Source organism: Otolemur garnettii, unplaced genomic scaffold, assembly GCF_000181295.1.
Source record: "Otolemur garnettii isolate 467f Iridium unplaced genomic scaffold, OtoGar3 scaffold00003, whole genome shotgun sequence".
Classification (NCBI taxonomy): domain Eukaryota; kingdom Metazoa; phylum Chordata; class Mammalia; order Primates; family Galagidae; genus Otolemur; species Otolemur garnettii.
Genome location: NW_003852398.1, coordinates 44,549,157 through 44,555,156, shown reverse-complemented (window position 1 = coordinate 44,555,156; position 6,000 = coordinate 44,549,157). Strand labels below are relative to the sequence as shown.

Sequence of the window (6,000 nt, the reverse complement as noted above, 5' to 3'; positions counted from 1 at the left end):
AAAAAAAAAAAAAAGAAAGAAAATACTGAACCTTTAAATCTTTAAAACAATCCTGATTTCCATTTATAGAGAAAGCATAAATCATAAGCTCATATTGCAAGAAACTATTAAACTGAAGTTTTGTTTTTCTTTTAAAAAGTTGACCGAGAATCAGTGACAGGGATCAATTACATCCCCATTCCCCACTCATACTGGACATGCTAGACATCCCCCCAATTCTGTTCACACCTGTAGATCACAGCTTCCACTACTGTAGTCGCTGTTGTTCATTGCTCCTTGGCTACCTATGCAATGTTTGATTGAAAATCGCTGGAGTTTTCCTGCAAAACTTGGTCATATCCACCTTGCTGCTCTGGCCACCATAACCACCACTCAGCTGCTGGCTGGCTGGGCCACCATAACTGGACTGGTTTGACAAGCCCATGCCTCCCATTATTTGGGTACCATAAGCACCACCATTTGCTCCTGCTGTAGAATCCAAGAAGAGTTCTGCCTATCTGTGTTGCATACTTGCTCTGTCTTTTGACATAGCTGCCATGGCGTCTTCATGAGTTGCAAACTTGATGTACCAATTTCAATGTGTACTCTCACAAGGTTGAGGGTGAAAAAAGTTATAAATGTCATTATCAATAGCTCTGTAAGGTAATCCATGCATGTGTACACAATGTCCTGTTGTGCTCTGGAAAGTAGAGCCACCATCCCCACATCAGTGATCAGACATTCCTAAAAAACAGTAACTGAGATTTCTTCTAAATCTATCTGACCCAAATACATAGCTATCATTATAGCCATTCTAATCATTATAGCATCCACCATAAGCACCACGCCTCATCCTCTCAAAGTTGGCTCCTCTGTCAATGCAGTTATACCCTCTGCCGGCCCCAGGTCTATCATAGGGACCTGGTGAATGCATGGCTGTAAGCTTTCATGGTGGATCATGGTGAGTTCTCACACCAGCTCAACTGCTCTTAAAGATTTCAATATACCTGTGCCCTATTCCTTCCTTGTATTTCTTCTGAGGCTTTTCAGCAATTTCCTGTGAAACTAACTGTACGAAGGCCTTCCCCGTACTCCTCCCCTGAAGTCCAGTGGCAATGTTACCCCATGTGGCACAATTTCCAACCCTGAGAAGAAATGAACACTTTCTTCCTTGTTACATTCATGGGCGAGTCCTCTAAGCCGCACAAAGCCATCACTGGCCATGTCAGGACTATTTGGACCAGTATGCTTCAACACCCAGTCTAGTTCAACATTGTTTGACTTGAACACTTCAACATATTTGTGTCCCATAGTTTCTCTGTCTTTTCTCTGGGCCAATTTGACTTCACTTTCTGATTTGAGTTCAACAAAAGCCTCACCACTCCGTTCTGCCTTCTGTCGTGTGGATGAAACGAATACCTTGAGCCCAATTTTGAATTTTGCAGCCAAAAAAAACCTGCTGCCCTTCTTCAGCCGGGCAAGACCAGGGCAAGCCCCAGACCTTCACCACAAATCCCTCTCCACCCTCGGTGCTCACCATCGTTGTTTCTTCAAGGGTCCTGGCATTGAAATGGACTAGACACACAACTTCCAAGTGGCTGAGAAGAAAAATCGGCACTTTCATTTTTAAAATGGTTTTCCCCTTTCTCTCATATCAGTATAGATTCAGATTGTCTTTCCATGTATTATGACTATTAATTATTCTTATGCTCAAGTTGTCCCAAATTTGTCTACTGGGAGCCCCTTCAACCAAACTCCTGTCTTTTTGACATGACCTCATCAGCCTTTGTGCAATTCCACGTCTCAGTTTACACATACCGCGAGATAGGCCTGCTTATCTTGAACTTTCCCTGCCCCACACCTGGAATTAACTACTGTTTACAAGGAATCCTGATACCTTCTCGTAGAGAATGGTATTTAAAAATCAAGAACCGAGTAGCATGTAGTGTTTACTGTCATTAGGCCTTCACAGTAGACAGTCCAGGTTTTCTTTTTTTTCTTTTTTAATCATCAGTGTACACTGATACTCTTCAACTTCATAGGGGTTTTTTCTCACCTTCTCCTGTTTCACATTCTTATCTCCCTTCTCCCACAATGAAAACTGATTCCCATTCACAACATCTTTAATCATTTGGTCTTTCCTACAACACACACACACACACACACAAATGGTTTCACACAACCCCAACAAACCCGAGGTAAACTTCAAGATTTCTTTGCATTAGTCCTTGTTCTTAGAATATATTCTGGTAAGGATATAGAATCAGCACACCGTGTTCAGAAGTAACTTGAATTGTATTTTCTGTGTATGTTTTTACTATTTGGACACAATTGACTTCACTTGGTTCTCTTTGTATTAGATTTTAGGGTCTTTTTTTAATCTTTCTTATTTACTTTTAGATTATTTACTCTTGGGTGTTTCCAGCCTTTCTTCATCTCTGTCAGTAATAGAAGGCACTGGTTTTCCCTAGCAACTTCTCTTTCTACAGTTCTGAGGATGTTTCCGAAGCATTTCTTGGGATCTTCTGACATGTATTGTAAAGAAAGGGGAATAGAAAGCAATGCAAGAGGTGCGTGGAAGTGAATCAGGCATGAGAGGATTCCCTTTTCTTTTAAAGAAACAGTCACAGGAGCAGCTGCAGTATTTAAGAACAGAAATTGAGAAAGGGTCTTCAAGCGATAAAAAGTAGCTTCCACACTAAAGGAGAGCCCACTTCAGCTGATAAAGGAGGGTCAGTAGGTTGGGAACGTGAGGTGGTCTGAGTCAGCCAAATTCTCCATAAGAGCTCATTGCAAATGTTTAGATACCACTCCTTCCTGATCGGTATTGTAACTTCTTCAAAAGAGACTATATAAAGTTATGAATTAAACTAATAAAATTTGGCAACCTTGAGGATCAAATTTTGTGTTTGGCTTATAATTGTTTCACTTCTTCAGCTGCTACACCCTGTATCTTGTGAAATCTCTTCTAGATTTTTTACATCAAAGTCCCTGAGATTTAATTGATAACTTAAGCTAATAATGTAGAAATCTTGTTACTCTTTCTTTCAGATGTTCAGCAATTTTAGAAGGAGTCACATATCTCCAGTCCTTGAATTTCATGCTGACCCTTTATATGGTCCTACAGTAACAGTATTTGGAAGGCTAAAGCCTTGCCCATCACTACAGATGATCAAAGGAACGACTTAACTTAGCTATTTTGGTACCATCCAATGTCTTCATCCCAAACCAGGTCAGTAACCAATCCATGATCTGTCCCACCCCATCCCACCTTTCGCGGAGAATCTATCCCTACAATCATTCCTGCTAAGAATTTCTCCATCAATTAATTTCTTGAAAATATTTAATGAATGGTTCACAGACGAACTGGAAAAATAGGCAGGAATAAAGAGAAACTACACAGATGATACCACAACCAGAACGAGAGAGCCCGTCAATCGGGACGCTGCTACCATTGCAAGTGAGCACAAGAACCGCGGTTTGCCCTCTTGTCATCTCTGGTATTCAACACTGGATCCAAGGGTTGGCAACACAGACACTGTTGTGCCTGCCAACCTGATGCTGCTGCCACTGACACCAGAAAGAAATCTCCACTGTCCTTCTTTCTTTGTGTCATTAGTTTCAAATTCAAAATCCCAGATGAGTGCATCTGATCGGCAGAGCCTAAGTCAAGGGCCTACATCCCAGCTGGCAAAGGAGCTAGAATACTAGATGTCTATTCATTTCAACTTGTCTTCTGGGAGTCACAGAATTCCTCACATAGGAAAGGAGTTCCAAAGCCAGATATCAATAATTACAAGTGTCTGTTACAAATGTAATGTTCTGAACAAATGCCATAGGATGTAACAGATATGCACAGTTTTTTAGCAATATGATATTTAGTGCTTATAGCACAGGAGCTCTCTCATACCAGGCACTAAATAAATAGCAATTGCTACTAACATTATCATAATACTTTCAAAATCATTATCTTAATACTATCCTAAATCACGGTAATCATTATTACAAAATATCAATGTATAGGAATCCACGAATAAGGATTAAATGAGGAAACAAAAGTCTCAGATAGATCTTAAAGACCAGTGACAAAGAGGCCTACATGGCTCTTCCTGAAGCCATGGCACTTGGTAAGACCCTCCAGAAATTACATACAACCCCAGAGTTGCAGAGAAACTCCAAATTGATTAAATTTAAGTGTCTTTGACCATAACGGATCAGAGACTCAAAACAGAAAAGTTGTGAGAAAAAAAGAGAGGTCTGTTTCTTGCATACTTGAATTCCTGGTAGGCTGATATCTGCAATCCATTGAACCTATTTTCAGATACCACTCACAGGTCAAGCAAGGTCCCAATATTGACCCCTTCAGGAAAGCTTCAGAGGACCTGCCACACTTGTCCTTTTCTACATGTATATGAAAGAATTCACTAAGAATTCTTGATGCAATGGCCACCATACCAGATTTCCTTACCACAGTGAAAGCTTATCAGTCATTTATAGATTATTCTGCAGCATATGAGGTGATCTTCCCTAGGTTTATGTGTCAGGAGCCCCTATCTGCCCTCTTAGGAAGTAAACTCAAGTCACACAGAGATACAGAAACAATTATTTCTTAATGGCAAGAAAGAAAGTAACTGGGTTAACAATATAATGGTGGTGGGACAGATTGTTTAATGAATGTAACTTCCTCCCATCATCCTATGCATGCCCCTTTGCAATGCAACTTTTCTCCTCTCATGCAGAAATAAAGCCTATTTTTCAAAACCTTTGAATCTAGCTTGGCTTTTTAACTTACTTTCACCAAAAGAATGTGGTGGAAGTGACACTATGTGAGTTTGGAAGCCTAGGCCTTGTGAGACATTGCAGCATCTGTTTGCCCTCTCAGAATGCAGCCCCGAGAACAGTAAGCCGCAAAGTTTAGGGTGAAATACAAAGGAAGAGACCAAACCATCCCAGCTGTCTCACCTAAATCCATCCCCCTGCCAACCCCTCAGCTGGACAGAGTTGCATGTGTGAGCCCACGTAAGATGAGTAGAACTGTCCAACCAACCAACCAAAATAATAAACTGCAATTGCTTTAAACTAAGTTTAGGAGTGTTTCTTATATTGACCCCATGTAAGAAAATCAATCTAGCTTACAGGAGAATGAGGAGCCAAAGGAATCCAGAGACCACAGATAACTGCAAGTACCAACTACATGACACCTAAGTGGTTCATCTTGGACTTTCTAACCTTCCACAAAATGCAGAAACATGTATGGGATCAGGCAAAAGCAGAACAGAAACAGCCCCGCCCTCAGAACCTGGCGAAACAGTAAATCCTTGACTCCTCTCTCTCATCACCGTGTTTTATCCAGTGGCAAATCCTATCAGCTCTAGTTTCAAAACACATACTGCATCTGATCTCTGCTCATCAGCTCTATCACTAGTCCAAGCTACCAGCACCTCTTACTAGATTATAAAATGGTCTCCTACAATCTTTTTTGATTGATTAAAACATTCTGTATCTTGATTATGGTCAAATTCGTCAGGCTGCACACTTTAAAACAGTAAATTTTATTGTATTTACATCTCAAAAGTCCTGAGTCCTGAGTTAAAAAAAAAATAATAACATTTACTGAAGTAAATTCACCCAAGCTTTCAGGTCAACAGAGTTTATAATCAATCCATGTTAAACCAACCACATATTTTTTAGAGTGAGTACAAACTAATTTTTGGTCTAAAATAAGACCAAACAGCTATAGAAACCTCAGAATTTACTTAAATAAGCTATAATTGTAATAAATATACTCAGCAAAAAAAGTAATGAGCTGTTATAAGCAAAAATCTCTTTACTAAATGATCCTGTATATCATAGGAAACAATTTAAGGAGCAATAACTATCATCAGCCAGTGCCCTCCAATAATTTGCTTTACAGTGGAATGACGAGACAAATGCGGTTTAAATTAGCTCTTGGCACATTTACAGCACACACTTGAAAGAGAAATGGTCTCCTAACAATTTTGGGAGTGTTTCCTACTCTGT

General features: G+C 40.0%; 1 pseudogene; it reads right to left on the bottom strand.

The window, feature by feature from the left end:
* Positions 1-237: 237 nt before the first annotated feature.
* Positions 238-1,519, bottom strand: LOC100961265 (annotated as a pseudogene).
* Between the last annotated feature and the right edge of the window lie 4,481 nt (positions 1,520-6,000).